Source organism: Panthera pardus, unplaced genomic scaffold (genome assembly GCF_024362965.1).
Source record: "Panthera pardus isolate Hobbes unplaced genomic scaffold, ASM2436296v1 HiC_scaffold_1, whole genome shotgun sequence".
In the NCBI taxonomy this organism is placed as follows: Eukaryota; Metazoa; Chordata; class Mammalia; order Carnivora; family Felidae; genus Panthera; species Panthera pardus.
Window position 1 is genome coordinate 46,553,887 of NW_026526654.1, and position 12,597 is coordinate 46,566,483.

General features: G+C 34.8%; 1 protein-coding gene across 2 annotated transcripts in view; it reads left to right on the forward strand.

Annotated features, from left to right (window-relative positions):
• The window catches only part of KLHL1 (kelch like family member 1), a 362,245-nt gene that overhangs the window by 121,645 nt on the left and 228,003 nt on the right, over positions 1 to 12,597 (forward strand). The gene's annotated exons all lie outside the window — the stretch shown is intronic.

Below are 12,597 nucleotides of genomic sequence, written 5' to 3' on the forward strand. Positions count from 1 at the left end.
AGTCTCAGTGCTGACAGCAAAGAGCCTGATGAGGGTTTCAAACTCACTAACCATGAAATCATGACCTGAGTGGAAATCAAGTCAGATGTTCAACTGACTGAACCACCCGGGAGCCCCTCTTTGTTACTTTTTAAATCTAGATTGTTAATATTATTTATAAATAATTTAATTATGCAAGTTATTTTATAATAATCCAGATGATTAAGAAATAATGTCATTTCTTTTTTAAATTGTTTTTAATCTTTATTTTTTAATTTGTTTTAATGTTTATTTTTGAGAGAGAGAGACAGAAAGAGTGTGAGCAGGGTTTGGCAGAGAGAGAGAGAGACACAGAGTCCAAAGCAGGCTCCAGGCTCTGAGCTGTCAGCACAGAGCCCGACACTGGGCTAGAACTCACAAACTGTGAGATCATGACCTGAGCTGAAGTTGGATGCTTAACCGACTGAGCCACCAAAGCACCCCTTCTGTTTATTTATTTTTGAGACAGAGAGAGACAGAGGGCAAGCAGGGGAGGGGCAGAGAGAGACACACACACAGAAGCTGAAGCAGGCACCAGGATCTGAGCCATCAGCACAGAGTCCAACACGGGGCTCAAACTCACAAACTGTGAGATCATGACTTGAGCTGAAGTTGGACACTTAACCAACTGAGCCACCCAAATGTCCCAGAAATAATATTGTTTCTAATTTCAGATATTCTAAAACATTTGAGTAATGTATTAGTTTTATACATATTACTCTGAACATTTTAAATATTTTATATAGTTAGCAGATATTAAAACAAGTATATTATTGTTGGTCATCTGTATTTCCCTTAAATGTGACAAGAAAAAATTTAATCTAAGTCTATATCCTAAATTGATGCAAATAAGAATGTATATTTTCTTTACACCATGGCTTAAGATTTTAGTACTGTTATTTTACAAGTAATTTGCATAGTTATGATTCTAAGTTAAACATACATTAACAAATATATGGGGAAATATTTATAAGGCGCCTGAAAAAAGGCAAGTGCTGTTTTTAGTAATTGCAGATACAATGCCCCTCTTTATTTATACTTTTGCACAGTGAAATGATAGTAATGAATGAGTGATTAGCTCTTTGCTTTAAACAAATAATCATCTTAGAAATAGTAACGAAGGAATGGATTTTGAAGTTATTTTGTTATATTTTGATTAGTACAGATGAATATTGCCTTTAGGCAAAATATATATGATGATATGATCATTAGCACTGGAACAAGGGACTATTATAATAATTTCAAATAATGAAAAAAGAAATAACTTTCAGTAAGGTCTACTGCTCCTTTAGGAAAGACATTGAAATTTAGTGTTATAAGTACTCACTAAATATCCATTCATAAAGTCATATATATTTAATTTTATTTTATTATCTCATCATTCAAAACTTTCATATTAATCCCTATTTAAATTAACAGATTATGGCCATTAAAGAGCTCTCCATAAAACCCTTTGTTTTTGTTTTGGTTATATTGTATATATGTTTTTAACCTGATATAAGTCACAACTATGAATGTATTATGAAATGCCATGTTTATATAGGTATGTTAGGTTATTGCTCAGCATATTTTTATGTATTTATTTTGAAAATTTATTCATTTATTTTGAGAGAGAGAGTGCACATGTGTGTGCAAGTGGAGGAGGGTCAGAGTGAGAGGCAGAGAGAGAATGCCAAACAGGCTCCATGCTATCAGCTCAGAGCCTGATGCAGTGGTCAATCTCATGAACCATGAGGTAATGACCTGAGCTGAAATCGAGGGTCAGATGTTCAACTGACTGAGCCACTCAAGTGCCCCACTAGGCATATATTTAAGTAAGTTAGCTCTGAAAAGTTAATAACACTCAAGATGACACATTAATACATTTTTTGTCATGGAAAATAATCACAATTCTGAATTCATCTGTGCTTTAAGTTTTCAGAGGAATTCTAAAATAAATATAAACTTCTCATAAAATGGCCCAGAATAATTGATTAACAACAAATGAACCAAAAAACTGAACATAAATCCCTAAGTACTAATTATATAGAATTTTTTGCTATGTAGTCTTCCTATAATCAGAGAGGTCAGATACTGAAAATTAGACTGACAGATCAATATTAATAATTGGATAGTCGAATTTTCAATGGTAAGAGATTTAAGGGGTTTTCAGGGCCTACTCTGTTACAATGTACAGGTATATAATGAAATATAATTTAGCTTGTGAAAGTCTTTTCCCCCTCTAGCAATTATTAAGGGTAAGTGCATTTGACAGAAATAAGTGAGAAAATCTTAAATAGCTAACATCCTCCAAGTTGGAAATAATATTAGATATAATTTTATGTACATAGAAACAGTGTGGAAAGATATTCAACATACTGTCAATAAAGCTTATACCTGGAGAATACGAGTAGTCAGGATAAAGAAGGGACTAGCTATTGTTTAAATGTTAATGTATAAACATAGATATTCTTTGAACTCTTTAGAATGAGTGTGTAATAATTCATGATCAAATAAAGACTTAAATAAAAAATTAAATGATAATATGTGACAGACAGAAAGAATCCTGCTCTGTAGACCAAAACCCTGGGCATTTCGTTTAGCACCATATTATGTTTTCATTTTTTTTAATGTTTGAGGATATATTTAATTATTTTAAGAATATATATATATATATATATATATATATGAATATTATGAATATATATTCATATTTATATGTGTGTTCTTTACTGAACACTAGTATCATGAAAATAGTTGAAACTCAAAGCGGCAATTGAAATGATGTATCAGAAGCACTTAAAACATGGGGCTCCTGGGTGGCTCAGTCGGTTGTGCGTCCAACTTTGGCTCAGGTCATGGTCTCATGGTTGGTGGGTTCAAGCCCCACGTCGGGCTCTGCACTGACAGCTCAGAGCCTGAAGCCTGCTTTGGATTCTGTGTCTCCCTCTCTCTCTTTGTTCCTCCCCTGCTCACTCTCTCTCTCTCTCTCTCTCTCTCTCTCTCTCTCTGCCTTGAAAATAAATAAATGTTAAAAAAATTAAAAAAAGAAACACTTAAAATATTAAATACAGTAAAAAGAAATTACTTTCATAAGTAACATATATTAATACTCAGAAGTAGGCAAGTAGTAGTGTCTCTGTACTGATGGAAAGTTTATTTACATAGTTTATCTGTGCTGACAGAGGAATAACTCATTTCTCCTATTTTATTAAATCCAACATCCATCTAAATCTCTCAATCAGCTTGATAGTTAATAAAGCTCTGAATCAACTTCAGAAAAAAAAAATCCCTGTTCCTGTTGGATTTAGTGGCCCCAGGTAACTCCCACAGCCCCAGGCTGTGCCAGCCCCTCCCATAGTGCCAGGCTTCCAGAGGACTCCTGTGGACACGGGCTCCCAGCACATCCCAGCCATGACCTGCTACCATGGCTCAGGCTCCTGGTGGCCCCATACCCCCAATCAGTCACCTGGAACCCAGGCTGCAGGCATGTTCTCGTAAACCCAGGTCCCTGGCTGGGCCCAGCCAGGTTGACTACCACAGGTCTAGGCTATTGTGCCACCATAGCACCAAGCCAGCTCCTTTGTACCTATGATCTCTGGCCCACCCCAGTGTCATGCCGGACCCTAAGAACCTCAACTCAAAGCTGGCTCCCATGGATTCAGGCTCTATACTTGTCTCAACACCAGACCTGCCCCAGCAGAAAGAACCTTCAGGCTGGCTCCCAAACTCCCAGGTTATAGTTGACTCCATAGGCCCCAACCTCCATGCTCACTCTAGTACCAAGCTGGATACAATGTCCCTAAGCCTCCAGTTTGGCTCCCATGAAACCAGGCTCCCAAACCACACTACGACCAAATCAGGTCTATGGAGCCAGATGCCAGACCCAAACCAGTGTCCCTGGTACCTGATTGGATCATGTAGACCCAGGACCCACGTCTGCCCCTGCAGGTCCAGGTCCCAAGCCAGTCACTTTAGACTCAAATGCCAGGCCCACTGCAGTGATCCCAAGCTCCAGGCCTACCCCTGGATACTCAAGCACTAGGCTAGACCCTTGCATACCCAATGTCAGGCCCACTCACCTGCTCACCCAGAAACTAGATATGCCCACTCAAGGACTTCAGAATGAAGCCTGTAAACAGATACCACCAGATGGCCAACCCAGGATCTCTGGATAGGCAGACTGGTGAAGGTTTTTGCCTGCCCAAGCCAGTCTGTGAAGATTGGAAGAGCCACACCACCTTCCTTGAATGCATAGACAACAATGCAAGGCCACAAGGGAATCATGAGCTGAGAAAGTACATCACTACTAGACTTGCCTTACAAGAAATGCTGAAATGAGTTCTTCAAGCTGAAATGAAAGGATTCTAATTAGAAACATGAAAACTTGAAAGTATAATACATACTAGTAAAGCTAAAGCTATAGTCAAATTCAGAGTAATCTAAAACTGTAATGTCATGATGTGTTTATCACTTAACTCTAATAAAGTGATTAGAAGACAAAAAAAGAAGACAAAGGTGTTAAAAGTACTTATTACTGTAATCATTAGTTAATGATTACACAGTATATAAAGTATGTAAAGTACACAGTACATAAAGAGGTAAATTGTGAAATCAAAACCAAATATGGAGGGAGTAAAAAAGTAATTTTTGTATGTGATTGAAGTTAAGTTGTTATCACCTTAAAATAGACTGTTCCATTTATAGGCTGTTTTATGTAAGCCTCTTGGTAACCGCAGCACAAAAACTTAAAGTAAATACACAAAAGAAAAAAAGGGAATCAAAGCATGACATGAGAAATTACTAATTCACAAAGAAAGATAGCAAAAGAGGAAAAAAGGAACAAAGGAATGCAAAACAGCCAGAAAATAACTAGATGGCATTGTAAATTCTTACCTATCAATAAATGTTCTAAATAAAATAGGATTAAATTGTGAAATCAAAAGGTATACAGTGAATGAATGGATTAAAAAATAACACCTAACTATATGCTGCCTACAAGAGACTCACTTCAGCTTCAAGGTCACACATAGTCTCAAAAATGAAGGAATGGAAAAAGATATTCTGAGAAAATGGAAACAAAAAGAGAGCAAGTATAGCTATCCTTTTATCAGACAACATAGTCTTTAAAGCATAATGGTGGCAAGAAACAAAGATGACCATACATAATAATAAAGGAGTCAATTCATCACAAAATGCAACAATTATAAATATATTGTGGTAATCCCTTTACTATATATATATATATATATATATATATATATATATATATATATATATGATATATGTATCAAATCATCATAATCTATACTACAAACCCATGTTATATGTCAATAATATATCAATAAAACTGGGAGAGGGAGAGATAAGAGAAGCTGAAAAAGTTTTGTCTTACTTTTTTTTTACCCATCATTTAGGAATCATTTTAATGTCCTCTTTATGTGTACTACTGATATTCTGCAATACATGAAGCATCTTTCGTTGCATGAAAAAAAAAATGTATATCAAACATGTATGCCTTGGTGTATTCCCTTTTGGTGATATAAAAGGGTTATAAAATATGACATTTTCCGTGTGAAGTTTACACTAATTTTGAGGAGGAAAGAATAACCCCTATGACAATTAAGAAAGTTATAATAGTTATCATATATTTCTTAACTGCAAATGGAAATATATGGTTTTGATTCCAAATGCAGAGATAATCAAATAAGGAAATGAGCAGTTTTTCTGAAAAATTCTGTTTGAGGTCAGCCTAGTGGAAAAGAACAAGTATGCTATTTTAGATTATGATAATAATATGGAAAAATAGAGAAGTAAAGAATTTGAGGAAATTGTGAGATACTGGCTTAGCGAAGTGGAACCATTTGTATTGGAAATACTGGGGAATTAAGCTGTAAAATGGGGCAAAAATGATTATGACAGATTTTGAAAACCAGGAGAGAAATTTAAATTCAAATGATGTACATAATTAGGAGCTCATGTAGGTTCCTGAAGAGCGGTATAACATAATTAAGTCAATAATAATAATAATAATAATAATAATAGGCCTAATGCTAGTTAACATTCACTGTGCTGCTTATGTGCAAGGCCATGTTGGAAGTACTTTGAATATACTAACCCATTTTGTCCTGAAATGGAAAGAAATCTTTATTTCACCCACCTTTTTGTTACAGAATAGAAAATGGAGAAATGGAGAAATTAAGACATTCATCCAAGTTATGCATTTAACAAGACGTAGAAGTAGAATTCAAACCCAGGTAGTTCTGTAGAAACAATATATTGACAACTGTCATAATTTACAAAGATAGTTCTAAAAATGGGACCACTTTAGAAAACACAGAAAATGGGGACAGCCAAAACTAGTTAATGATCTAGGAAGCTGTTGAAGTTAATCCAGGCATGAAATGAGTACTGTATAAATATAGAGAAAGAGATTAACTGAGAAATATTTTGGAGATATGTGTCCTAAGTAAGGTGTCCTGGAAGTAGAGCTGGAGACTGGAATTCAGGTAGGCAGGTTTATTTAAAGAGCATCCTCAGAAGAAAGGGAAAAGGATAGGGCAGAGGAAGGAGCAAATCAAAGATGTAGTCTCAGCTGAAGCCTTGTTTTATCTTTAATTCCCAAGAAGCTCTGGCACATGACTTGCTGCAGAGTTAGTCACACTTTGAGGAAAAATACAACATTTTACACTCTGCTTCTATTATTCATTGCCATCGGGCCCACCCACAGGTTGAAGGAGGGGTTGTGAGGGTCAGGGGATGAGGTAGGAAGAACTGAACACATAAAATCCCAGGGAGGCAGCTCCTGTTCCACCAAGTGTGATTCTAGAGATGGGATAGCAGTTAGATGATAATACCACTGGCACTGGAGGGCATAGTTGTGACAGATAAAGGGGGTCTGGGTAGAGCAACCTCAAAGTCCAATACAAAAGAGAATATGGATTTTGTGTCATATTTGATATAGGCAATAAAAGAGGAGATGTAAATAATGACTTTGTAATATATACTCTGAAAGTTCAATATATTGGTGGTATGCCAATCAGTAACAGAGAAATAAAAATGAATACAGAAATCTCACAGGGAATACTCTGAGTTTGGTTTAGAGCATCTGAAATACTGTGATATCTGGTGGGTGAGCAGTTTCTCTAGGCATTTGAGATGCAAGGCAAGATTTAAAACCAACATAACAGTAATAATAAAGGCTATGCTAGAGGATGATTCTGAAGAGGATGACTCACTTAACAGTCAGTGTTAAGTCAAAAATTTAGAGAAAATTCTGAGGAAAATAAAAAACACCTAGGGCAATGAGAGGGTCAAGAAGGAAGAAGAGAAAGAAGTCAAAGAATCAGAAGTAAGCTGAGATAAGAAAGTCTGTACTGCCTTAGCCAAAAAGGGGATTTAAAGAAGAGCGGGAGGTCAACAATGTTAAACACCACCAATAAATTGAAGTAGGACTAGACAAGTAATAGATTTGGAAGGAAATAAATTTGTGATGACCTCAATGAAAGATTTTCGAGAATGGCTGCATGCATTTCCGTTTATGTATTTTCTACTCTTGCTTCCCTTGCATTAATAGAAGTTATGTATGTATGTATAAATATATTATTTTCTGTTATGCATTAAATCCCTCTTCCAAAATCTAATTCACATCTCATGTGTCACTAAATCTAAATGCAGTATAAACTTGTTTGCACTTCTCTTACTGAATTAAAGATGTAACATATTTTGTACATTATAGTTGATTGAGAAGATTTCATGTAATTAAAATCGAATTCCACAGGTCACATATTTTCCTCTATATGGATGTGACCCTGTTATAAATAAAGGCTTTCTATGTGTAAGATTAAACCAGTTAACTTTATATTAATATTCTTGTGCTCTAGGAAAGATATACATATCTCTGGTTTATGGCAGTTTATTTTTATAGTATAGACTGTTAAGTTCCTTTGATTTGACACTGATGTATATAATTGGCATGAGATAAATATTTGAAGATATCTGTGTCTTTACTATTTTTTCAGACTTTTAGAATATAAAGAAAAGACATGTTAGTTACTAATGGATCAATTAAATTTATAACAAATTGATAACTTTAAATATTTTGAACACGTTTCTACCCTAGGCATTAATATTAATAGGATAGTTAAAATCATGGATCCCATAAAGTAGTCTTTAAATGCATAAAGTATATATTAAATGACTGTTTTCACTTAAAAGAAGGAATGTCTTTCATTGTTAAAGTTACCTTTCACCATGCCTTTCACTTACTTAGAAATAAGATATGAACAGATCAAATTAAAAAATAAATAATTTTAAAACTTTCTCCTGATTTAAAAAATGAAAATGTTAAGATCACAATGCCCCGTATTGACGTTTCTTCCTCTCTTTTCCCTGACAACATTCTTAGAAAGAAAAGTGCATCCAAAGTTCACTGTTGTTCAGCTTACAGATGTAAGCACCACCTTTGGTTCTTTTGACATATCCCACATCACTTTGTAAGCATTTCCTCACTTTCTGAAAAAAAAAAGAATGATGTTCCAGAATCCCCTTGTGCTTTCCCTGGTTCAGCACTGTCTGTGGTCAGTTTTTTACCCAAGGGTACACATGTACACACACATCTCTTAATTTACATACACCTGTACACACATATGCACACAGTATTTCTATTTTTTTATTAAGAACTATAAATTTACAATGATATATCCAATTTCAATCCAGCATCATAGGATTTATTTTTCTCTTCTGCATTTCCGTATTTTCATCTCCTTTTCCATCAAGGAGTAAACTTTCTCTGATGATCTTCAAGAATGTAGTAATTTCCTCTAATATATTTAAAACAAAAAGAAGTTTCAGCATTTCTAATTTAAACAACTGTGAAAATCATAACTCTTACGCACAATGTATTTTTTTACAGTTTTATATTTCTTTGGAAACAGAATATTTTGTCAAAATTTGTGCTCAATATTTTTTAAATTTATATTTCTACTTTGGATTTTACAGCATGTGAAAAATATTCACTCCCATTAAAATGCAAATAAATCACCAGAAAATTTTGAGAGAGGGCATGTGAGTTGGGGAGGGCAGAGAGAGAGAATCTCAAGCAGGCTCCACACACTGTCAGTGCAGAGAGTGATGTGGGGCTTGAATCATGAACCATCAGATCATGACTTGAGCTGAAACCAACATTTGGATGCTTAACTAACTGAGCTACCCAGGCACCCTGCAGATAACTTTTAAAATTTGTCAAGAGGCCCATTCACTGCTCCAGGATGCTCAGAAAACCATAATCAGAGTAAATACCAAGTAACCACATCGAGGCATATCATAGCAGTCAAACTATTAAAATCCTAAGATAAAGAGGGGGAAGAAAGTAAAAACAATTAGAGATAATGGACATAGTACAACAGGAAAACAATTATAAGAATGAAAGCTGATTTTCTATTATAAACATTAGACCTTGTATCATAACAGATTATTATTTTTCTAGCCCCAAATGCTAGAATTCTATATCAAATGAAAAAACTTTTGTATGATATTCTTTTTTTTAAGTTTATTTATTTACTTTGAGAGAATGAGAAAGAACGAGTGGAAGAAGGACAGAGAGAGAGGGAGAGACAGAGAATCCCAAAGCAGGCTCCACACTCCCAGCACAGAGCTCAATGCAAGGTTCTATCCCATGAACTGTGAGATCATGACGTGGCTGAAACCAAGGGTCGGACTCTTAACTGACTGAGCAATCCAGGTTCCCCAAGATATTTTCAATACACCAAAATGAAGACCTTTTTTGATCAATGAAAACTGATAGAATTTATTACTATCAGACCTGCAGTACAATAAATACTAAAGAAAGTTCTTCCAGTTAAACGGTATTGATACCAGATGGAAGTCTACTTCTTCAGAAATGAATAGAGCCCAGAAAAGATGAAGAAAGGGATAAATATAAAATATTTTTTTATTTACCTTCACATATACATTCTTCTTTTAAAAAATTCTTGGTGTGACTGAGTGACTCAATTGGTAAAGCATTGGAATCAATTTCTGTTCAGGTCATGATCTCTGGGTGTGAGATGGAGCCCCAAGTCAGGCTCTGCTCTTGGCATGGAGCCTGCTTAATTCCCTCTCTCCCTCTTTCTCTGCCCCTCACCCTGCTCACGTGTGTGTGTGTGTGTGTGTGTGTGTGTGTGTGTGCAGGAGCTCTCTCTCTCTCTCTCTCTGTCTCTCTCTCTCAAAATATAAATAAATAAATAAATAAACAAACAAATGCATGAATGAATAAATAAATAAATAAATATATAAATTTCTTTATTTTTGATTGCCCAGGATTGGGTAAGTAGAATTATGCTGTTGTAAGGCTTTTACAATATTCATAAAGTAGTATCATTTTATTTGATGATACTATTATTAGTTAAAAATCAAAATTTCTTTTTTTTTTTTAATTTTTTTTGACGTTTATTTATTTTTGAGACAGAGAGAGACAGAGCATGAACGGGGGAGGGGCAGAGAGAGAGGGAGACACAGAATCGGAAGCAGGCCCCAGGCTCTGAGCCATCAGCCCAGAGCCCGACGCGGGGCTCGAACTCACGGACTGCGAGACCGTGACCTGAGCTGAAGTTGGACGCTTAACCGACTGAGCCACCCAGGCGCCCCTAAAAATCAAAATTTCAATCTCTAGGCTGAGTCAGCCAACTTCTGTTCAGGGGCCAAATCTGGTGTACAGATTCTTTTGAATGGATCATGAGCTAAAATTCATTCTTGTATTTTAATGAAATGAACATTTTTGAAAAGGGAAATATATTTATATATGCACATATATATATATATGTGTGTGTGTGTGTGTGTGTATATATATATATATATATATATGTGTGTGTGTGTGTGTGTGTGTGTGTGTGTATATCCCAATGCCTAAAATACTTGATATCTGACTCTTTACAGAAAAAATAAATTCTGATACCTACTCAAGAAAAACCATTTTTAAAAAAATACATACATGTATACACAACAAAAAGATCCAATTAAAATATTAATGAATGAAATTTTTTAAAAAATCATCAAAAAGATTAATCCAAATGAACAAATACATTAAAATATATACTTTTTAAACTTTTAATATTACTTTTTAAAGTTCATTTATTTATTTTGAGAGAGGGAGAGAGAGTGAGAGGGGAAGGAGCAGAGAGAGAAGGAAAGAAGAAGAATCCCAAGCAGGCTCTGCACTAGCAGCAGTCATGTGGGGCTTGAACTCATGAATCCTGAGATCATGACCTGAGCCTAAACCAAGAGCTTAACTAACTGAGCCACCCAGGCATCCTAAAGCCAAGCATAATTTTTTTACATGTTAATATACATTATTAATCTGAGAATCTAGATAAGATGGGTAAATTTTTAAAAATGTTCAATGCAAAAGTTGATGTTGAAGAAATAGAGCACAAAAATAAGCCATGCCGCTTATTAAATAATTGAAATGAGATCATGTCACCATTTCTCAAAATAGTCAAACCAAGAAATTTTTAGGGTAAGTTCTAGAACATCTTAAAACAAAAATTAATTGCTTTCTTCTATAAATCATTATATAAAATTTAAAAGACTTGAAGATGCCACCTCATTTTATGGGGTTATATAATATTAATTCAAAAATCAGATAAGAAAATACCACAAAATAAAATTTTATAGGTTAATTTTTCTTGTGACTATAAATAAAAAACCCTAAAGATAATTGTGATTAAGATAAAAGGAGCTTTATGAATTTTAACACCCATATAAATTACAAAAGTGGCTAGCAAAGCTAGAAATTAAAGGGGTCTTTCTGACGTGATAAAAATTATATACCAATCCATTCAACAACTGTCTCACTAAAAGGAGAATCTTTAGATGTGTTCCTTTTAGGATAGAGAAATACACAAATTTTCTCCCCTGGCAGAGTGTATGTTCAACACACCACTGGAGCACTGGAGGTCCTGGAGGACGTTTTAAGAAAAGCAAAAGAAAAAGTGTTATAGAAAATAAACAAGAATGGGTCAAAATGAGATTATTCACAGGTGTTATAATCATCAACTAGAAAAAAAAAAGTGGCAGAGTCAAAAGAACTAGTAAGATAATTCAGTAAATGTGCCAGATAAAAGATGGATTTATGACAATTTCAACTAATGGATTTTAAACCAACAAAAACCAACAAATAATAGAATTTGTCTTAAGTTATGACACATAAGGCCAACAAAACTATAAAGTATGAAGAAAGCAACCAAGAATATACAAGACAATTTTAGGGAAAATTTTAAAATCTGAATAGAAAGCAGACAAGATATCCTGACTACATGGAGAGATATTTTATACTTTTGTGTTGGATAACTTTAAATTATAAATATGCCAGTGATCCCCATAAATAAAATCAGAAATTCAGTGCATTTTTTTAAGTTTATTTATTTATTTTGAGAGAGAGACAGCATGAATGAGGGAGGGGCAGAGAGAGGGAGAAAGGAAATCCCAAACAGGCTCTGAGCTGCCAGGACAGAGCCTGACGTTGGGCCCAAACCCACGAAACCATGAGATCATGACCTGAGTTGAAACCAAGTAGGTCACTCAACCAACTAAGCCACCCAG